This window comes from Mobula hypostoma, chromosome 16 (genome assembly GCF_963921235.1).
Source record: "Mobula hypostoma chromosome 16, sMobHyp1.1, whole genome shotgun sequence".
Taxonomy (NCBI): domain Eukaryota; kingdom Metazoa; phylum Chordata; class Chondrichthyes; order Myliobatiformes; family Myliobatidae; genus Mobula; species Mobula hypostoma.
The window spans coordinates 68,752,577-68,776,219 of record NC_086112.1 but is presented as its reverse complement, the minus strand read 5'-3'; the positions used below and the strand labels follow the sequence as shown (position 1 = coordinate 68,776,219).

Genomic DNA, 23,643 nt, shown 5'->3' with positions numbered 1-23,643 from the left:
CACTGTACATACATTATTTCTACTTTATATAGGCTGTGTGTTTATCATATCATTCCTGCTTTTACTATATGTTAGTGTTATTTTAGGTTTTATGTAACACAGCGCATGGATGTAGTGACAAGTCAATTATAAGTCACTTATAAGTCAATAGCATCATAACATTTTAAGTAACGTTTGGATATTAAACACACAGCACATATTTTCCCCCCATGAACACAAGATCATTGCAACACATCAATATCCCTGAATCAGTGGGAGCCCTGGGCTTGTTTCCCTGCAACAAGACGGTGCCATCGAGGGGTAATGGGAGACAGCGATAATCGAAGGGGGGGGGGGGGTTCCTTATGTCCAGTCTATTCCGCAATTTTGTTTTCGTTGCATTCATTGCAGAAAAGCCTGGTTCACAGAGATATGTTGGAAATGGAAGCAATGTTTTCAGTGATTTTGTGGCTATCTCAGGGTATTTAGCCTTGACTTTGATCCAGATTGCCAGCAGAGATGTTATGTCAAACATACTTTTCTGCCCGCCGTCATTTGCAAGCTTGAGGAGTTGATCTTCTTCCTGCGCTGACATGGATGATGCGTGGGTAATGACCTCATGTGCGTTCAAGTTCAACAGTGGGCATAACAGGGAATGAGGAAAGGTGCAACTGACTCATATCGCCAAATCATATTGTTTCCTCATGGCTTGGTATTACATGTTTTGAAGCCCGGTGGTTGGGGACCGCTGCCCTATGGTAATATGTATTCGCAAGGCCAGACGCGTTCAAAAGTCAGTTTCAAGCATTATGTGCCTACTATAAGTGCCTCTGTTGATTCACAAGCAACAGCAATTGATAAATATAATATAGAAGTGAACTGTGACAGTGTCAACAGCATCGGGGACAACCCGGGCTACACAGAGCATAAACAAACAAACCAACAGAGCTCTGACCCACAGCGCACAACGTGAATCACGCACCAATCCCGCAATCAGCATCAAATGCGTGCTTTTCAACTGAAACACACAACACTAACCCACAATGTCCACTGCTATTTGCATTACATAGACAGACAATGCCAAAAGATACACTGTTATTAAAGTCAAATAAGGCAAACAACAGATGCAAGGCTTTACCAGGAGTTGGACAAATCGTACTCCGACCATGCAATACCTGAATTAATTCGGCTACTGAATTTAAAACAAAAATCAACAGAATCACCACTTGGAAGTCTAAGCAAAACCAATAGGCTTAATAGCAGTAAATATAATAGTTTAGGATTTGCAGGAAACATAAGGACTATGGGGTATCCACCACAAAATAATAATAATAATAATAACCAGCATTAGTCTTGGCCCAAATTTTAAAAAGATCAACTGCACTCACCATTGATGTTTTCAGAGAAGCACAATCCATCTGTTGTTGTGATTGGTGGCGAAAGCATCAATGATTTTCTGGATGTCAACTGCTTTGGTCCTCCGGCTGTTTATGACCAACAGGCCCAAGTTGCTGTTCCGAGCATCGCCGCTGCTATTCCTTAGGTAGTTTTTGAGGTGTCTGAGGCAAGAGAAACTCCGTTTGCATGAGGCTGATGTCACAGGCAGAGTCAGTGATATGCAGATTAGTTTGTATAAATCTATAAATGCATCGCGGTAGGGTCTCATTGGAGCTAAAAATTTCGCTGTGTCATTCACTGTCTGTCCTTGCTAATAAAACTTACTTTTGTTGCTATCTACAACTTGAATTCAAATTTAAAACAGGAAATTAGGAAATTGCAAAGTGAAATTGACGATATTTATACGTTGGAAACTCAAAGAAATTTTCTTTACCTGAGACAAAAGAATTATGAAGTAGGAGGTAAATCAGCTAGATTATTAGCATATAAATTACGAAAACAACAAGCAGACAATACAATTCATAAAATAAAGAATCCAAAGACAAAGCTTGTGGAGAGTACAATAGGGAAAATTCAAGAGAGTTTTGAAACATATTATCAAGAGCTGTACTCCCAACCCCGGGCCCCCAATGAGCCCTATATAGACAGTGTATTGAATTTTTTAGATCTACCTAAACTTACAGATTTACAAAATGAAAGTTTATTAGAACCAGTAACTGTCAAAGAACTGAACGTGGCCATCTCTAGGTTAAAGGCTGGAAAGTCCCCGGGTTCTGATGGGTTTACCTCAGAGTGGAATAAGTCCCTGAAGACACAGTTAGCCCCATTACTACTTAACACCTTTAATTGGATCTTGCAGAGAAGAGAAATTCCACCTTCCTGGAGAGAAGTGATTATTTCAGTTATTCCTAAAGAGGGTAAAGATAAACTAGAATGTGGCAATTACCGGCCAATTAGTGTTCTTAATTTAGATTACTAACTATTTACATCTATATTAGCGCGCAGATTGGAAAAGCTCTTACCTGGCCTAATCCACTTAGACCAGACTGGATTTATCCAACAAAGGCAAACACAGGACAACATAAGGAGAACTCTACACATATTAGAACAGGTTAATAAGAATGAGACAATGGTAGTAGGATTACACGCTGACAAAGCTTTTGATTCGGTTAGTTGGGCATTCCTATACAGAGTGTTGGGAAGATTCTGCTTTCAAGAAAAGTTTTTGAAAGTAATTCAGACTCTATATGACAGCCCTACAGCCCGAATTAAGATAAATGGGGACCTCTCTGACTCCTTTATTTTAGAGAGAGGCACTAGACAGGGATGCCCAATTTCTCCTCTCCTTTTTGCGCTATATATTGCCCAACTAATAAGACAGAGCGAAATCGTAAAAGGTATCAAGGTGGCAGGGATTGAACAGAAAGTGGCGTTATTCGCAGATGATGTTTTAGTCTATCTGAGTGAACCAGAAAAATCATTTATAGGATTGTTTACGCTGTTGGATGACTTTGGGAAAATATCAGGTTATAAAATAAATGTAAAGAAAATGCAGGTTATGTCCCTAAATTATACACCATCCAAAAAATTGCAGGATACATACGATCTTAAGTGGGAAGCTAAAGCATTAAAATATTTAGGAATAACCCTGCCGAAGGATCTTTCAACGCTGTCACAGGTAAATTATGGGCCATTAATCTCAGAGATAAAAGTAGATATGCATAGATGGAATCTTATCCCCTTTTTAAGTTTAAATTCAAGGATAAATACTATAAAAATGAATATTCTTCCTCAGTTACTGTATCTTTTCTGTTTTTTACCTGTGGAGGTGGATGATAATCAATTCAGGGAATGGGACAAATGGATTTCCGGCTTCATTTGGCAAGGAAAGAAACCTAGAATTTGATATAACACCTTACAGTTAGGGAAGGAAGGAGGAGGTATGGTTCTTCCTTGCCTGAGAAATTATTTTTATGCCTCACAGATAACCCCTCTGCTATATTGGTGTAATAGGGAATATAAGGCTAGATGGAAGGATATAGAATTTGGGTTGGTTGAAAGTTTTCCTCTACAGGCCTCAATAGCTGACAAAGGATTGATGGCCCAATTGGAAAAATTTAAAAACAGTTGGATAAATCTTACATTAAAAGTATGGCAGAAGGTGGTTAATTCACGTGGAATTAATAACATGTTAAAACTCCTCAGATGGTGTGCATATGATACCGAATTCCTTCCCAACAGAGGAGATAAAAGATTTGAACAATGGATAAAGAAAGGTCTTACAACCTACCTCTCATTTATACATAAAAGAGTATTACAAAGTTTCCAAATCCTGCAGGACAAACATGGCCTAGAACATAATGACTTTTTTAGGTACCTTCAAGTACGAAATTATGTTAACCAGAGTTGCAGATATACAGACCTATCAACAGTAGAATTAGAATTTTTCAAGATTCTTAATTCGGCTTGTGGTTCAATGCCTAGTAAATCAGTTTCTCGATTATATAATGCACTCTCCCATGCTAAAAATGTAAACACATTGTATATTAAAGAGAAGTGGGAGAAAGAAGTGGGGTTGGTACTTTCAGAGGAGGCTTGGGGGAAAATATGCAGCTTTCAGTGGTCTTCGACCAATTCTTTGACTTGGAGAGAACATTGTTGGAAAAATATTATAAGATACTTCAAGACCCCATATCAGGAAAAATATAAAGATACAAACGTGACGTGTTGGAGAAGATGCGGCTCCAAGGAGGCAAATCATTTCCATATTTTCTGGGATTGTCCTAAATTAAATCTATATTGGGAAGGTATTCATAGAACATTAGTTAAGGTACTTAGGACCCAGATACCTCTGAACTTTGAGACGCTCTATTTGGGGCATGTATTGTTTCTTGAACAGAAGAAAGATATAAAGTTGCTGCAGGCCCTTTTAGCAGCAAGTAAGAAATCAATCACTAGAAAGTGGCTAAATCCAATACCACCTACATTAGAAGATTGGCACGAAATTATCTTGGAAATATTTAAAATGGAAAAGTTGACTTACTCCCTGAGAATTCAAAAAGAAAAATTTTATCAAATCTGGAATAAATGGATTGAATATATAACCCCAATGCAAGCAGACTTTAGATGACTCTCCTAATGATTTATACTGCTCTTCTCATCAACACAGTAATATTGCTAACGTAAGCACCCCTAGTCTAAATGTTTACTATTTTTGGTTTTTTTTTGGAAAATAGAGAATTAATACAAGTAAAGGAAAAGATGTGGGTAAGGGTTAAAAAATGATAAAATTAAGTAAATAAGTACATAGGGATTGGATAATTATGTTTGGGGGCAGGAGCAAGTATGAACAAGTTAGGATATAAACACCTACAATGGTTGTTACATAGGCTTACGTACAACATTTTCGACCAGAAGAAATGTTCCAGAAGAGATACATGGAAACTATTACTAATCCACTATTATTACTATTTTTCTTAACAATTAATACCGTTACTTAGCCTAATTGATTAGAATTTCCACTGTACATAATTATCTAAGTGTAATTTCTTTTTATGTCATCTCAATGTGTACTTAAGAATGTATAAATAATTATAGTTTTATACATATAAAAAAATGGAAAAGGTTATACATGTGAAAAAAGTACATGATACTTGTGAATTCCTCATCCAAATAAAAATAAAATTTAAAAAAAAAGGCACTGAGCTCTTCTGAAAATTTTCACTGCTTAAACCAAACAAAGTTTACCCCCATTCCTCTATTCCGCACTCCAACCTTTTACTTCTCACCTGCCTATTATGCTCAGGGTCCCCTCCTCCTTCTCTTTCTCCAATAGTCCACTCTCCTCTTCTATCAGATTCCTCCACTCCAGATCCTGACCTCTCCCACCCACCTGCCTTCACCTATCACCTTTTCCTCCCCCCACCATTTAACTTAGGCCTCTCTCTCCTTGCCTCTCAGTCCTGAAGAAGTTCTTAGCATCAGAACGATGACTGTTTTGTCATAAGGCGGTGGCTGGGAATGGACCCAAGTGCAAGACACAGACATTGAAGTACTAGGGACAGGACTAGGATACAGGCTGAGGGCAAGGACATGGACACGAAAACCGGGAACCCGGAACAGGACTGGATAAGGACCCAGAACCTGGGTCTTGCCTCTGGCTTGGACCCCAGAACTAGGCAAGGACAAGGCTTGGCAGGCAGGCAGGACAAGGCCGGAGTTTTAAGGCTTGAGGCTAGAGGTGAGGCTTGGCAGGAGGCAGGAGGCTGGAGTTTTCAGGCTTGAGGCTAAAGGTGAGGCTTGGCAGGAGGCAGGAGTCTGGAGTCTTGAGGCTTGAGGTGGGGCTTGGCAGGAGGCAGGAGGCTGGAGTCTTTAGGTTTGAGGCTAAAGGTGAGGCTTGGCAGGAGGCAGGAGTCTGGAGTCTTCAGGCTTGAGGCTTGAGGCCAGGGGCGGGGCTTGGCAGGAGGCAGGAGGCTGGAGTCTTTAGGTTTGAGGTTAAAGGCGAGGCTTGGCAGGAGGCTGGAGTCTTCAGGCTTGAGGCTAGGGGTGAGGCTTGGCAGGAGGCAGGAGGCTGGAGTCTTCAGGCTTGAGGCTAGAGACGAGACTTGGCAGGAGGCAGGAGACTTGAGGCGAGGCTTGGCAGGAGGCAGGAGGCAAGAGACCTGAGGCAAGGCTTGGCAGGAGGCTGGAGTCTTCAGGCTTGAGGTCAGGCAGGCTCCTCCTGGGCAGTGCGTAGTTCATCTGGGCAGTGCGCAGCACTCCTGGGCAGGGTGCGGATCACCACCCGACAGAGGCAAGGGACAGGAAGGGACAGAACCAACCACAGGTAACAGCAAGACTGGCTAACCTGGGCAGAGACAAGGGACAGGAAATGAGCTAGGTACAGGGTGGCTCCAGGACAAGACTGCAGGTGAGATGAGGCGAGAGTTACCAGCAAGACAAGGCAAGGCTTCTGGCAAAGCAAGGCGAGACGAGAACTTCTGGCGAGGCGAGAGTTACTGGCAAAGCAAGACGAGACGAGAACTTCAGGCGAAGCGAGAGTTACCGGCAAGACAAGGCAGTGCTTCAGGCAAGGAAACAGAAGGCAGAGGAAGGGACACAAGGAGTAAGGACAAGAATAATCCAGCAACCACACCCTGGTCTCTGAAGGTATTTATGCAGCCAGCCCCAATGAGCATCAGCTGCCTCAATTAGAGCTCAATGAGAACAGAAACAGGGTGAACAGGAAAACCTGGAGCAAGGGTCGATGGACCGGACTGTGAACCGGAATACGGAATTCACGGACCAGACCATGACAGTACCTGCCGCCGCCACGCCCCCCCCCCCCGACTGGATCCTCCTGGCGACCAAACAGGGAATCCAGACTATGGACAACCGGGGCAGGTGGGAGGGTATTTAACAGAAAGGAACCTCGGGTGGCAAGAGGAAAATGACAGTGTCTGTGTCGCTGGGTCCATGGTTGGCTGGATTGTTCTGTCATAAGGCAGTGGCTGGAAACAGACTCAAGTGCAAGACACAGACATTGAAGTACTAGAGACAGGACTAGGATACGGGCTGAGGGCAAGGACATGGACACGAAAACCGGGAACCCGGAACAAGACTGGACAAGAGAGCTAGGAGCCCAGGCTTGGACTCTGAATCAGAGACTGGACAAGGACCCAGTACCTGGGTCTTGCCTCTGGCTCGGAGCCCAGGACTAGGCAAGGACGAGGCTTGGCAGGCAGGCAGGACAAGGCTGGAGTCTTCAGGCTTGAGGCCAGGCAGGAGGCTGGAGTCTTCAGGCTTGAGGCCAGGCAGGAGGCTGGAGTCTTCAGGCTTGAGGCCAGGCAGGAGGCTGGAGTCTTCAGGCTTGAGGCCAGGCAGGAGGCTGGAGTCTTCAGGCTTGAGGCCAGGCAGGAGGCTGGAGTCTTCAGGCTTGAGGCCAGGCAGGAGGCTGGAGTCTTCAGGCTTGAGGCCAGGCAGGAGGCTGGAGTCTTCAGGCTTGAGGCCAGGCAGGAGGCTGGAGTCTTCAGGCTTGAGGCCAGGCAGGAGGCTGGTGTCTTCAGGCTTGAGGCCAGGCAGGCTCCTCCTGGGTAGGGCACGGTTCACCTGGGCAGGACGTGGTACTCCTGGGCAGGGTGCGGATCACCTGGGTAGGGCGCGGATCACCACCCAACAGAGACAAGAGACAGGAAGGGACAGAACCAACCACAGGTAACGAGAAGACGGCCTGGCTTACCTGGGCGGAAGCATGGGACAGGAAGGGAGCTAGGTACAGGGTGGCTCCAGGTCAAGACTACAGGCGAGACAAGGCAAGGCTTCAGGCAATGCAAGGCAAGACGAGAACTTCAGGTGAGGCGAGAATTACCGGCAAGACAAGGCAAGGCTTCTGGCAAAGCAAGGCGAGACGAGAACTTCTGGTGAGGTGAGAGTTACCGGCAAGATAAGGCAGGGCTTCAGGCGAGGAAACAGAAGGCAGAGGAAGGGATACAAGGAGTAAGGACAAGAACAATCCAGCAACCATGGCCTGCTCTCTGGAGGTATTTATGCAGCCAGCCCCAATGAGCTTCAGCTGCCTCAATTAGAGCTAAACACGAACAGAAACAGGGTAAACAGGAAAACCTGGAGCAAGGGTCGATGGACTGGACCGTGAACCGGAATACGGACTTCACGGACCGGACCATGACATGTTTATGAATTTCCAGAGATGCTGCCTGACCTCCAGCATTTTGTGCATGTTGCACTGCATTCTGGACTTGGAATGTGGTGAAACCAAGTGCAAATTGCATGACTGTTTTACAGAGTATGTTGGTTCAGTCTGCAAATGTAACTTTCAACTTCCAGCAGCACATCACTTTCATTCTCCATCCAATCCCCTTTCTGACCTTTCAGACGCTGGCCTTCAACAAAATCCAAAGGAAACTCAAAGAACATTGCATCCTTGCTGAGGCATGTTACAGCCCTCAGAACTCAACCTTGAGTTCAATCATTGGAAATGATCAGCTTTTCTAATTGGTATTAGAACTGGCCAGTTCTACTGAAAAATCATTCATCCTATCTGTCTCTTTTCATGGATGCTGCCTGACAAATATTTCTAGCATCCTGTTTCCTTTATAGTAGCTGTTACATTATGTATCTCACAATTCCAGTTTCTTTTTCACTCCTCTGTTATTATTCATCTCCTGCTATTTATATCTTCTTCAGACCAGATCAGTGGCAATTAACAAAACCATCACCTGCCTTTCTCAGTCAGCACCACTGTTACTGGTGTCACTGTGTTTCTGTGTCTAACCCATCCCAGATACTCTCTTTATTCTCCTTGTACCCCTGCCTTCTCTACAACTTAAACATATTTCATTACTAACTTACCCTGGAGCTGATTAAATGATGCAACTGTCAGGTTAACTCTGTTTCTCTCTCTGCAGAGTGTATCTGGTTTGGTGAGTATTTCCAGAATTTCCTGCTTTTATTTCAGGTTTTCAGCACTGCACCTTTTTAGCTTTATGATTGTCGATTTCTTTCTACTTACTGTATATAGCACCTTATCATATCTCAGCAACAGGAGAACAAACAGTTTTAATCTATTGTAAATCATAAAATCTGACAAACAATAACAGTCAACAATTAACATATTACCAACAGTCATCAGGGCACCAAACCACTTTCCTTCAGTCTATCAAACAAACTACACAGCCTTTACACGATAATTCAGCAAGGAATGGAACGAAGTAAGCAAGAAAATAGTACTGGGAAAATATTGGCTCTAAGTCTTCAGGATTGAATAACTTTTATTTCAGTGTTTTAGAGGATGTAGATAAAGGCATTTTACATGCCTTAGTCAGAACTGTAAGCTCCTTTCTATTGATAAGTATGTATTTAGACTGGAAAATTGCAAAGATAATTCCATTGTTCCGCAAAAACAGAAACAAAGCAAAAGAAGGTTAAGACTGTTTAGTTGAACACTCTATCAGACATAACATCATTAAACACACACAAAAATTGCTGGTGAACGCAGCAGGCCAGGCAGCATCTATAGGAAAAGGTACTCTTCCACCCCCACCGATGACCCCTTCTCCCGTACTCTCCCACCCGCACCGATGACCCCTTCTCCCGTCTTCAACCCTCCTCCTCTTCATGGACACCCTGCTCTGGTGTTCTGCCTGCTCTGGATCTCTTTATTGCTAACTGCTGACGGGACATCAACCATCTCAACTTCACCGTACCTTGTTCCTATTCCAACCTTACTCCTTCTGAACACTCTGCTCTCCACTCCCTCTGCACTAATCCTAACCTTACTATTAAACCCGCCGATAAGGGGGGTGCTATTGTAGTCTGGCGCACTGACCTCTACCTTGCCGAGGCACAGCGACAACTCGCGGATACCTCCACTTACTTACCCCTCGATCGTGACCCCACCAAGGAGCACCAGGCCATTGTCTCCCACACCATCACTGACTTTATCTGCTCAGGGGATCTCCCATCCACAGCTACCAACCTTATAGTTCCTACACCTCACACTTCCTGTTTCTACCTCCTACCCAAGATCCACAAACCTGCCTGTCCTGGCAGACCTATTGTCTCAGCTTGCTCCCGCCCGACCGAACTCGTTTCTGCATACCTCGACACGGTTTTATCACTCCCTTGTTCAATCCCTTCCCACCTATGTTCGTGACACTTCTCACGCTCTTAAACTTTTCGATGATTTTATGTTCCCTGGTCCCCACTGCTTTATTTTCACCATGGATGTCCAGTCCCTGTATACTTCCATCCCCCATCAGGAAGGTCTGAAAGCTCTCAGCTTCTTTTTGGATTCCAGACCTAATCAGTTCCCCTCTACCACCACTCTGCTCCGTCTAGCGGAATTAGCCCTTACTCTTAATAATTTCTCCTTTGGCTCCTCCCAATTCCTCCAAACTAAAGGTGTAGCTATGGGCACCCGTATGGGTCCTAGCTATGCCTGCCTTTTTGTTGGGTTTGTGGAACAATCTATGTTCCGTGCCTATTCTGGTATCTGTTCCCCACTTTTCCTTCGCTACATTGACGACTGCATTGGCGCTGCTTCCTGCACGCATGCTGAGCTCGTTGACTTTATTAACTTTGCCTCCAACTTTCACCCTGCCCTCAAGTTTACCTGGTCCATTTCCGACACCTCCCTCCCCTTTCTAGATCATTCTGTCTCTATCTCTGGAGACAGCTTATCTACTGATGTCTACTATAAGCCTACTGACTCTCACAGCTATCCGGACTATTCCTCTTCTCACCCTGTCTCTTGCAAAAATGCCATCCCCTACTCGCAATTCCTCCGTCTCCGCCGCATCTGCTCTCAGGATGAGGCTTTTCATTCCAGGACGAGGGAGATGTCCTCCTTTTTTAAAGAAAAGGGCTTCCCTTCCTCCACCATCAACTCTGCTCTCAAACGCATCTCTCCCATTTCACGCATATCTGATCTCACTCCATCCTCCCACCACCCCACTAGGAATAGGGTTCCCCTGGTCCTCACCTACTACCCCACCAGCCTCTGGGTCCAACATATTATTCTCCGTAACTTCTGCCACCTCCAACAGGATCCCACCACTAAGCACATCTTTCCATCCCCCCCCTTTGCTTTCCGCAGGGATCGCTCCCTACGCGACTCCCTTGTCCATTCGTCCCCCCCATCCCTTCCCACTGATCTCCCTACTGGCACTTATCCTTGTCAGCGGAACAAGTGCTACACATGCCCTTACACTTCCTCCCTTAACACCATTCAGGGTCCCAGACAGTCCTTCCAGGTGAGGCGACACTTCACCTGTGAGTCAGCAGGGGCGATATACTGCATCCAGTGCTCCCGATGTGGCCTTCTATATATTGGCGAGACTCGACGCAGACTGGGAGATCTTTTGCTGAACACCTATGCTCTGTCCGTCAGAGAAAGCAGGATCTCCTAGTGGCCACACATTTTAATTCCACATCCCATTCCCATTCTGATATGTCTATCCACGGCCTCCTCTACTGTCAAGATGAAGCCACACTCAAGTTCGAGGAACAACACCTTATATTCCGTCTGGGTAGCCTCCAACCTGATGGCATGAACATTGACTTCTCTAACTTCCGCTAATGCCCCGCCTCCCCCTTGTACCCCATCTGTTATTTATTTATATACACACATTCTTTCTCTCACTCTCCTTTTTCTCCCTCTGTCCCTCTGACTATATCCCTTGCCTATCCTCTGGGTGTCTCCCCCCTCCCCCTTTTCCTTCTTCCTGGGCCTCCTGTCCCATGATCCTCTCATAACCCTTTTGCCAATCAACTTTCCAGCTCTTGGCTCCATCCCTCCCCCTCCTGTCTTCTCCTATCATTTTGGATCTCCTCCTCCCCCTCCCAATTTCAAATCTCTTACTCTCTCTTCCTTCAGTTAGTCCTGACGAAGGGTCTCGGCCTGAAACGTTGTCTGTACCTCTTCCTATAGATGCTGCCTGGCCTGCTGCATTCACTAGCATTTTTTGTGTGTGTTGCTTGAAATTCCAGCATCTGCAGATTTCCTCGTGTTTGCATAACATCATTAAATATCAGTATAGATCGAGCAATTGAATATCCCATGTTTGTAAAGGTAGAAAATTAAGAGGTCCAAATTCTCTTAATTTTTCAAACTTGCCCTTTGTCCTCATGGAATAGAAACATAGACATAGAAACATAGAAAATAGGTGCAGGAGTAGGCCATTCGGCCCTTCGAGCCTGCACCGCCATTCAGTATGATTATGGCTGATCGTCCAACTCAGAACCCTGTACCAGCCTTCCCTCCATACCCCCTGATCCCCGTAGCCACAAGGGCCATATCTAACTCCCTCTTAAATATAGCCAATGAATTGGCCTCAACTGTTACCTGTGGCAGAGAATTCCACAGATTCACCACTCTCTGTGTGAAGAAGTTTTTCCTAATCTCAGTCCCAAGAGGCTTCCCCTTTATCCTCAAACTGTGACCCCTCGTTCTGGACTTCCCCAACATCAGGAACAATCTTCCTGCATCTAGCCTGTCCAATCCCTTTAGGATTTTACACGTTTCAATAAGATCCCCCCTCAATCTTCTAAATTCCTACGAATATAAGCCTAGTTCATCCAGTCTTTCATCATATGAAAGCCCTGCCATCCCAGGAATCAATCTGGTGAACCTTCTTTGTACTCCCTCTATGGCAAGGATGTCTTTCCTCAGATTAGGGGACCAAAACTGCACACAATACTCCAGGTGTGGTCTCACCAAGGCCTTGTACAACTGCAGTAGTACCTCCCTGCTCCTGTACTTGAATCTTCTTGCTATAAATGCCAGCATACCATTCGCCTTTTTCACCTCCTGCTGTACCTGCATGCCCACTTTCAATGACTGGTGTATAATGATACCCAGGTCTCGTTGCACCTCCCCTTTTCCTAATCAGCCGTCATTCAGATAATAATCTGTTTTCCTGTTTTTGCCACCAAAGTGGATAACCTCACATTTATCCACATTAAATTACATCTGCCATGAATTTGCCCACTCACCCAACCTATCCAAGTCACTCTGCATCCTCTTAGCATCCTCCTCACAGCTAACACTGCCACCCAGCTTCGTGTCATCCGCAAACTTGGAGATTCTGCATTTAATTCCCTCATCCAAGTCATTAATATATATTGTAAACAACAGGGGTCCCAACACTGAGCCTTGCGGTACCCCACTAGTCACCGCCTGCCATTCTGAAAAGGTCCCGTTTATTCCCACTCTTTTCTTCCTGTCTGCTAACCAATTCTCCACCCACACCAATACCTTACCCCCAATACCGTGTGCTTTAAGTTTGCACACTAATCTCCTGTGTGGGACCTTGTCAAAAGCCTTTTGAAAATCCAAATATACCACATCCACTGGTTCTCCCCTATGTCAGGCTTTGATCATCATGCACTTCTTTCAACTTAGTACACTGCCTTTACTATTAATTAATTAATTCCAGTTCCCATTCCCATTCCGACATGTCCATCCATCGCCTCCTCTTCTGCTGCAATGGGGCCACTCCAGGGTGGAGGAGCAACACATTCTCCACCTGGGTGCCCTCCAACCTGATGGTAGGAATATAAATTTCTCCTTCTGGTGAACAAGCCAATCTCTTGGCAGGAGAGTTTTGGTCTCTGGATGATGGGGAGGGATGAAGTGAAAGAGAAGGTTGTTGTATCTCCCACATGTTCATTGGAAGATGCTGTAAGAACGGGAGTGTATGTGAATGGTGGTGGTAGAGTGACCCAGGAAACTGAAGAAGAAATTGTCTTTACAGAAGTTGAAAGGTAAAGGCTGATGCAGTGTCTCAGCCTGAAACCTCAAGCCATTCTTTTTTCCATGGTCTCCTACTCTCTCCTGTCAGATTCCCCCTTCTCCAGCCTGTATCTCGTTCACTAATCAACCTCCCAGCTCTTTACTTCACCCACACTGCCCCTCCTGATTTCACTTATCACCTACCACCTTGTACTTCTTCCTCGCCTACTCCCACCTTCTTCTTCTAATTTCTCATCTTTTTTTTCCAGTCCTGATGAAGTGTCTCAGCCTGAAACATCGGCAGTTAACTCTTTTCCACAGATGCTGCTTGGCCTGCTGAGTTCCTCCAGCATATTGTGTGTGTATTGCTTGGATCTCCAGCACCTGCAGATTTTCTCCTCTCTCACTAATAGCCTGTCTGTCCCAATCACATTGATTTCACAGTCAAAATGCTGACCAATGCCTCTACTTCCTCAGGAGGCCAAAGAAATTCAGCAAGTCTCCATCAATCTTTACCAATTTTTATCGATATACCACAGAAAGCATCCTATCTGGATGCATATTGGTTTGGTTAGCAACTGCTCTACCCATGACTGCAAGAAACTGCAGAAGTTGTGGACACGGTTCACAACATCACAGAAACCAGCCTCCCCTCCATAAATACTCTCTGTGCTTACAGTGGGGCATGCAAAAGTTTGGGCATCCCTGGTCAAAATTTCTGTTACTGTGAATAAGTAAGCGAGTAAAAGGTGAAATGATTTCCAAAAGGCATAAAGTTGAAGATGACACATTTCTTTAATACTTTAAACAAGAAAACTTATTTATTTCCATCTTTTACAGTTTCAAAATTATAAAAAGGAAAAGGGCCCAAAGCAAAAGTTTGGGTACCCTGCATGGCCAGTACTTAGTAACACCCCCTTTGGCAAGTATCACAGCTTGTAAACGCTTTTTGTAGCCAGCTAAGAGTCTTTCAATTCTTGTTTGGGGGATTTTCACCCATTCTTCCTTGCAAAAGGCTTCTAATTCTGTGAGATTCTTGGGCTGTCTTGCATGCACTGCTCTTTTAAGGTCTATCCACAAATTCTTGATGATGTTTAGGTCAGGGGACTGTGAGGGCCATGGCAAAACCTTCGGCTTGTCCCTCTTGAGATAGCCCATTGTGGATTTTGAAGTGTGTTTAGGATCATTATTCTATTGCAGAAGCCATCCTCTTTTCATCTTCAGCTTTTTTACAGATGGTGTGATGTTTGCTTCCAGAATTTGCTGGAATTTAATTGAATTCATTCTTCCCTCTACCAGTAAATGTTCCCTGTGCCATAGGCTGCAACACAAGCCCAAAGCATGATCGATCCACCCCCATGCTTAACAGTCGGCCAAAACGTTCTATTTTAACTTCATCAGTCCACTGGACTTGTTTCCAAAATGCATCAGGCTTGTTTAGATGTTCCTTTGAACCTTTTGAATAGAACTTTTTGACCGCAATGAGCAAAGGTATGTTTGGAGAAAAAAGGGTGCAGAATTTCATGAAAGGAACATCTCTCCAACAGTTAAGCACAGGGGTGGATCGATCATGCTTTGGGCCTGTGTTGCAGCCGGTGGCACGGGGAACATTTCATTGGTAGAGGGAAGAATGAATTCAATTAAATTCCAGCAAATTCTGGAAGCAAACATACACCATCTGTAAAAAAGCCGAAAGTGAAAAGAGGATGGCTTCTACAACAGGATAATGATCCTAAACACACCTCAAGATCCACAATGGACTACATCAAGAGGTGCAAGCTGAAGGTTTTGCCTTGGCCCTCACAGTCCCCTGACCTAAACATCATCGAGAATCTGTGGATAGACCTCAAAAGAGCAGTGCATGCAAGATGGCCCAAGAATCTCACAGAACTAGAAGCCTTTTGCAAGGAAGAATGGGCGAACATCCCCCAAACAAGAATTGAAAGACTCTTAGCTAGCTACAGAAAGCGTTTACAAGCTGTGATCCTTGTCAAAGGGGGTGTTACTAAGTACTGGCCATGCAGGGTGCTCAAACTTTTGCTTCTGGCTCTTTTCCTTTTTTATTATTTTGAAACTGTAAAAGATGGAAATAAAAAAGTTTTTTGCTTAAAATATTAAAGAAATGTGTCATCTTTAACCTTATACTTTTTGGAAATTAGTTCATCTTTTACTTGCTTAGCTATTCACAGTTACAGAAATTTTGACCGGGGTGCCCAAACTTTTGCATGCCATTGTATTGTTGCTTCAGCAAAACCTATTACAGATCGGGGCATCTGAGTTTGAGGTTCAGTTCCGGCATCCTTTGTAAGGAGTTTTATGTCCTCCCTGTGAGAACAGATTGTTTTAGTACAGGCTGTCCAGTTTCCTCCCACAGTCCAAGGGAATACTGGCCAGTAGGTTAACTGGTTATCGTAAATTGTCCTGTGATCCGGCTGGGGTTAAATCGGTGGGTTGACGGGCAGTGCGGTTCTTTGGGCCAGCAGGGCCTGTTCTACACCTCATCTATAAATAAATAGATACTTATATAAACAAATAAATAAAATAGCCAGCATAATCAAAGACTCCACCCACAATGGCCATAAGTTTAAGGTGAGAGTATGGCATAGTTAAAGATCATCTATCGGGTGCTTAGAATCTGGAACGCATTGCCTAATGAGTTTCTCACGACATTTAATAAGTATTGGAATAACTACTTGAAACTGCATGCTTTCTAGGGCTGGAAATTGAACAAAAAGTTAGGCGGTGGCTGGCACGGACGCAATGGGCCGAAGGGTTCGTTTACGTGCTCTGGTACTGATGTGCATTTGGCGGAGGGGGAGGCGGGGACCATTCGAAAGGGTGACGCGGTTCGTCAGTTGATTGGACAATTCTTCCGTCAATTATACTGACTGACAAATCAGAATTCAGAGCGCTCGCACCTGCCCAGGTGCTGCAGTCGGTGGAACAGGCTCTGGGTGAAAGGGGCTGGTTGACAGTGAGACCAGGGCAAAGCGAGCTACACCAGGGGCCGGGAAGAGCTGCGCTGTGGAGAATTGGACTGCGGAGCCGCTGTGCTGGGTCGGTAGCTGTTATTGAGCGGAGCGCCGGTAGTTGAGAGTCCGGGGTGGGTGGCATCTCCAGGGCCGCAGGACCGGCCTGTCTCCCAGGGCGCTCCAATCCGTTCGGAGCCCTTGACGCTGCCCACTTGCGTGACAGGGGCCACCCGGCAGCATCTGCTGACATTTGGCCCTGAATCTCCCGCCGTCTCTCGCGGGCTCATCAGAAATTCGGTGAAACTTCCTTTATGATCGTAAAGTAGTTGTGGCTCACTTCTGTTTACTGTTTTTCATATTATGACTCACTTCAGTTTATGACTTTTCCCATTTTTATGATCCATTATTTCTGTAATTTTAATGTTATATTACAACGGCTTAATAGGAAATTCAATACTAAAACTGTACCCAGCCATCAGCTGTTAAAATACAAGTTGTGTTCAGCTAATTTTTTCCCCAGTTTGCAACCAACCTCTGGTTTGACTTCTGAGCGACCAGTACCACACCAGAGATTTAGTTCAATGTTTAGTGCAGTAATAATTGGATGTTCTTTTTCTTTGCCAAAACATTCCATTTAGCTTCCATATTACTCAGTGTACCTGGATGCTCACTTTGTGTTTCATGTACAAGAACATTTGGATCCTTTTGTCCTGTAGAATTAGATTTTCTCCCTTTATCCTTCACCCAATATCACTAAAGAGGTTTAATTATGTCATTGGCATTTGTGGGATTATGTTGTGTACAGATCAGCAATGAGAACTCCCTCTGAAATTGAAACGTTCTTAATGTTTTCAATGTTTAATTTTTTTTTCCAGGAAATAAAAATTACAATGACATAGAAAGTAATGCTTATAAAATGAGAGGAAAAAAAACATGTATTTACAGCACCTTTTTAACTATGTTGGCTTATTCTGAAATGATTCCCAGCCAGTGGATTATGACGTATGAATGGTATTGTATATTTGTATTAAATGTACTTCCCTGTAAGATTTCAGTTGTAAAGTGTTTTTTTTAATGTCATTACTGTTTGGCTTGTACTTGAAACTGGTGCATTTTCAATACCTTGGTAATTTATTCCATATGATTTGAAACAAAGAATTCACAATCTGATCATTTCACCAACTATAGTCTGTAATTTTTAAAAATTAAGAATCTGAAAATCTGAAACAAAAAGAGAAAATCTATAAATATTCTGCAACGCAATCACATCTGTGAAGAGGGGAAACACGGAATGTTATGAAAAGTATTACCTCAGTTTTTTTTTCTCTCTACAGATGCCATTGTTCTGAGTATTTCCAAGACTTTTATTTCTGCAATTTCTGACTTCATGGAAATAGTCATGGTTTCCCAGTTTTTTTTTCCAGCAAGGTTAAATACTTGCATCATTATCTTGTTGTCTTAGACCTTTACAGTTAATGTTAAATATTCTAGTAGTGCTTCTCAAATTGTTAGATAATTTTGTTCAGGATGTATTTGGTTTAAGTGTAATGATCAGATTTCACATTGCACTGCACTGTAGAATGGGTGTGAACTTGTATTTACTGTGGGTGTACGTGTCAGAGTTTCTGTTTCTCAAGCCACCTCTTGAGGAAGACTTGGTATTTACTGAGCTGAGATTAATGACTGTGTGTGTTGTTTATGTGGAGTTGGCACTTCCTCTCTGTGGCTGTGTGCGGTTCCTCTTGGCACTCCGATTTCCTCCCACTTCCTAAAGATATTACAGTGTCATAGAGTTATACAGCATAAAAACAGGTCTGTCAGCCCAATTCGTCCATGGGAACCAAGATGAATATCTGAGCTAATTAGTTACTGTAAATTACCATTCAACATAGGTTAATGGCAAATTTAAAAAAATCAAAGAGAAGTTGATAGGCATATTTGAGAGAAAATATCAGGGATGTGAGGGAGTGGGTCTAATGTGATTGTTTGTTTGCTTGCACGCTCGCTCGGACTTGATTGATCAAATGGTGATCTGATCTGTTCCAAGTCCAGGATGTACCGAATCATTTGGTGCAAGTTTCTACCCTTTCAACTATGATCATAATTAGCTGTTCTCCTTTCTCTCATTAACCTTTTTCTGCAATCACATTGTTCCATTGTCTACTTGATTGCTCCTGGTGCAACAGAGCATTGTGGAGATTCATACAATTAGCAGTTGGTTGCTATTCTTGCCAACCTGCTGTTCGCTTCCATGTGCATTTCCTGATGACATCAGTATTCCTCCTTTCGACATAGTTGTTGCTGCTGTCTTCATTGCTTTCTCTGACACTGTGGTGGTGGATTTCTGTTCCATACCTTTAATTCCTTCAACCCCAAATCTGATCCGAGCTATTCTTAGCAAACTCATTGCCGAACTTAGCTACCCCAAAACCTCCTCTTCCCCTCCTAACCCAAACTCAGTCTCTGTTTTTTCCCCAAGACCATGCTTACCCTTTGTGGCTCTGCTGTGGGGTGGAGAAGGAACAGGTTCTTTCCGTAGGTGATGGTTAGATTCTTTTTTTTTCTTGCCTATGTAGTAGGTATTTGAGGTCTTTTCAGCTTCCTGTCGATAAAATGTAGCTCATGACAGAACTGGCCAATGACTGTGTCTAATAACTACAAATTCTTAATCACAGTTGGATCATACAATTGCTTGTTTCACATCTTCCAGAACCTACTAGTGTACTTCGATATTACCCACTCTAGATGATCCTGCTCAGGTTCAATGTGGCGAGTTCTTCTCCAAGTCGTTGAGAGGTCGTCTTCGACAATTGTTGGTCTCCAGAGCTTTTGTTGATGGCTATCTTGAGAGGCATCTTTTCACACGTTTCTTCATGAACCTTGCAGATATTGTGTAATTATTATAGCAATTATAAACTTCCAAGTCCAGTCTTTATCTTTACAAACTGGTGTTTTTTTTTAACTCTTTCGAGCTCCTCTTGTTGTCATTCAATTACTTCAGGTGTCGGTTCTTTAATTACAAGAGTATCTACTTGTGCTTTTGCAATTTATCAGAGTCCTCCCTTCAACAGGATGTTGGTTCCCAAATTATACTTACCCGCTTGTTCTCCGGGATAGTTGATCACAGGATTTTAAAGGTGCTTCACTATGTTTTCAGATTGATGTTGACTCGGTGTGGATGATGTTGCCATTCTTTCTCTATTTTTTCCTTTGGTTTTACCCACCCACCCTGCCCCAAACCCCAGCCACATGATGCTTGATTTCTTTTACTCTGTACCATTCAAAGCCACCCATCTCCAGCCTTTGATCCACGTTCAACATGATTCCAGGATCATAGCAGTTTCCTAAGCAGGGGAATCCAAACATGTGGAATATACTGTTGTAGATTTAGTTAACAGGTTTGTTAAGTAACTTAAATGGCCACATAACTGCTGAGTGATTTCTCTTTGCCAATGCGTGAACTAAATAATTGTGATAATTAGTAAATAATAACAGTACTGATGATGGGGATTGCTTGAAATAAGATGTACCTAGTGGCAAAGTTACAAAAGGAAAAAGATTCTCTTTTCTCGTTTATGTAGAGTTAACAATTATTACTATAAAGTGTGTGGAGGGGCAAAATATCTGTCATTTCTGAAGAAGAGGGAACACTGGACAGTGGGTTGCCTGGTCAGTAACTCCGTCCGCATTAACATTGCTGCCATCTATCTCTCTGGCCACTTGGGTTCGGAGTACAGCTTCGGCTTTTTTTGACGGTAATTTTGTTGAGAGCCAAAATCTTTTGTATATTAATGTCATACCAGCTAGTCTGACCATTGCCTAGGGTGAATTGGTGTGGAGTATATATGCTGTAGATGTATTAATGGTATAGTGAATAATCATTAATGTGAAGGGCAACATATCTGCCCAGCTGCAATTATGTAGGGAATTTTTAACTTTTGATCCACATGTTATACAATACCATCTGAGAGGGGAAATTCTTACTTGATACTGAAGAAAGCCATGGTCCATTGCATAACCTTGTCTATATAATGGATACCGTGGTCAGAATTGATAGCAGAAGTTAAACCCAAAGAGTACAAATCTGGGTAACCAAAATTTGTGGGGTGATTTGGATACTCAGATTTCTGCCATGTGCTGGTGAGGATAAAAATAGGGTGATGGGGCAGATGAATGCAGAGCTAAATAGATGATGCCCACAGGTACACAGATCATCGTCATTACTTTTGGGGCAGGAAGGACCTGTACAAGAAGAATAAGTTGCATCTAACCTGAAAGCAGACCAATGTTGTGGGGAGGTTTTCTCACACTGTTTGGGTATGTTTTATTTGGCAGAAAGGTGGGGAAAATAAAGGAACACCCCCTTTAGGACTGGGTGGTGAGATGGATCCGAAGTAGATTATAAATTGAGCTTCTGTCTATTCTGTCTACTGGACTTGAAAGTTAGAGAGCATGGAGGTGGGGGGGGGGGGTTGATGCTGAGGATGATGCTAGAGTTAACTGCATTTATTTTAATGCAAGGAACATCAGCATAAAGAATGATGATATTACTGCAAATCACAGAAATACACTTGAGTGAAAGGCAGGAATTGTATTTTAATGTTTTGAGTGTAATGGAAATGCAAAAGAGAGAGCATCACAGGACTATGTAGAGGATATCTTGGCAGGATTATCCAATGAGGCTATACGGTTAGATACTGAGAATATGTAATGAGTGTTCATTTTGCCTGAGTTATATGATGAGCTTCCCAATAGTTAGCAGCAATTGGAGGAACAGATATGTTGGGAAATTTAAGAAAAGTGTAAAAACTAGAGTTTTCGTAGTGGAGAATTTTAACTTTCCCAATATTGACTGGGGTTGCCTTGGTGTAAAGGGAACAGATTTTTGCAGGTAAAGCAACATCTGTAAAATGGGAGACTTCTAAAAGTGAGTTGGCAGCAGTTCATAAGATTGTGAGAATTTTGGAACATAATTGAACAGTTGGCTCATCAAGTCTGCTCCATCATTCATTCATGGCTGTTTTATACTTCAACCCTATTCTCTTGCCTTCTCTCAATAACCCTTTTATCAATCAAGATCCTGTCAATTCTGCCTGGAATACATCCAATGTCTTGGCCTCCACAGCCCTCTGTGGCAACAAATTCTGAAGATTTACCATCCTCTGAGTGAAGGAATTCCTATTTGTCTGCGTTCTAAAGGGGATGTTCCTTTATTCTGAGATTGCCCTCACATCATAAACTTTCCTACTAATAGAAACGCCTTCTTCGTGTTCTCTTTATATAAGCCTTTCAATATTTAGTAGGTCTCAATGAAATCGTAAGATCACAAGAATTAGGCCATTTGGCCTATCAAGTCTGCTCCGACATTTCATCATGGCTGAATCTTCCGTTGAATACAGGCCCAGAGACATCATACCTATTAAACCGTATCTCATCTATTAAACCTTGTATTCCTGGGATTATTCTTGTATACTCCCTCCAGATGCTCTCCAGGGGCAGCATATCCTTCCTCAGATTTGGGGCCCAAATTTGTATTTGAGTTTGATCCTCCACAATATTCCACGTAGGAATTTAAACTGGAGGTGGCAGTTTTTTTTTTACGAGGTCGAGTTGCAAGCTCGACATCAACCCGGCACGGATGGAGAGCGCACTCGGGAGCGGTCTGTCACTGGATCAAACTCGGGAACCTCCGTTCTCGAGCCCAGCACTAATCTCACTGCGCCACCAGCCGACCAATATTTGCTGTCAATATTCCAAACGTGGCCTGAACAATGCCTTAGCAATCACCAGCAGTCCATCCTTACTTTAATGTTCTCATCCTTTCAAAATGAATGCTAACATTTGCCTTCTAGCTGACTGAACCTGCAAGCTAACTTTAGAGGGAATCCAGAACTAGGACTGTCAAGTCCCTTTATTCTTCTGACCAAAGTGCATAACCATATACATTCCATCTGCTTTTCTTTGCCCTCTCTTCTAACCTGTTCAAGTCCTTCTGCAGACTCCCTGTCTCTGTGACCATATATGTCTCTTCTATCTTGGTATTGTCTGCAAATTGGCTATAATGCCATCAGATCCTTCATGATTAAGGTATAAAATGAAAAGTTGTGTTCCACCACAGACCTCTACAGAACCGTCATCTATCCATGCTAGTACCTTGCCTCTAGCACCATGGGTTCTTATCAAAGGAGGCCATTGAAATAAAGCTGGAGGAAAAGAATTTTAACAAAGATGGAGGTCTCGTTCTAAGTAAGAACTGGAATTTCATTGTAAGTAATGTGGGACAGGGGAAACCTGATTGGTTGAGGATTAACTAATCAGGAGGGACGGATGACGAGGCTTAATATATCACTGGACTAGACTTGCCTTGGCATAATTGCTGATGAACATGGCAGAGATTGTCATCAAAACAGCAGTTAAGATCAATACCTGTACCTGGCTGGTAGCCCGGGAAGAATGTACTCATATACTGGGAAAGCTCCAGATTTTTTTTTTGTTTTTATCTTGTTTAGCAGCCTTGTGTGCAGCTCCTCGTCAAAGGCTGAAATAATGGACTTTAAAATTTTACCAACCAATGAGGTCAGGCTAACCAGCTTGAGTTAACTGGCTAACCAGGGACAGCATGTTCCAGAAAGAGTGAAAGGAAAAATGGCAAGTTTAGGGAACCTTGAATGACAGTGTTCATTGAAGGTTTGATCAGGAAAAGCAAGGAAACATGATGGCAAAGACAACTAAATCAAGCAAGTCCCTTCAGCAATATTGGGGGTGCTGAAGAGTACTTAAGAATGGAAATATGAAGGGCAAAGCGAGGTCTTGAAATCTCTGGCAGGTAAGATTAAGGAGAATCCCAAATTATTATGTGTTAGGAACGATAGGGTAGCCAGAGAAAAAATAGTCCCTTTGGAAAACAGTGGTTTTTTTTGTATGAAGCTAGGTCCTGAATGAATACTTTTCTACTCTCTTTGCCAAGGAGAAGGAAGTGGGTGATGATTTATAGAGGGATACATTGATTGCCTGGACCATGTAGGTATAATGAACATGAAGATTTTTTTGGACACGTAAAGCTGG

The 23,643-nt window shown here is 43.3% G+C and overlaps 1 protein-coding gene across 4 annotated transcripts in view; it reads left to right on the top strand.

Moving 5' to 3' along the window:
• The first annotated feature begins 16,523 nt into the window (after positions 1-16,523).
• Positions 16,524-23,643, top strand: part of LOC134357472 (uncharacterized) — a 109,184-nt gene continuing 102,064 nt past the window's right edge. For 3 of the 4 annotated variants that reach the window (XM_063069087.1, XM_063069083.1, XM_063069086.1), the window contains exons 1-2: positions 16,617-16,663; positions 17,913-18,006. The gene's annotated coding sequence lies outside the window, so the exon portion shown is untranslated. Of the gene's footprint in view, positions 16,664-17,912; positions 18,007-23,643 lie in introns of all 4 variants that reach the window. The other variant, XM_063069084.1, reaches the window with a different exon arrangement.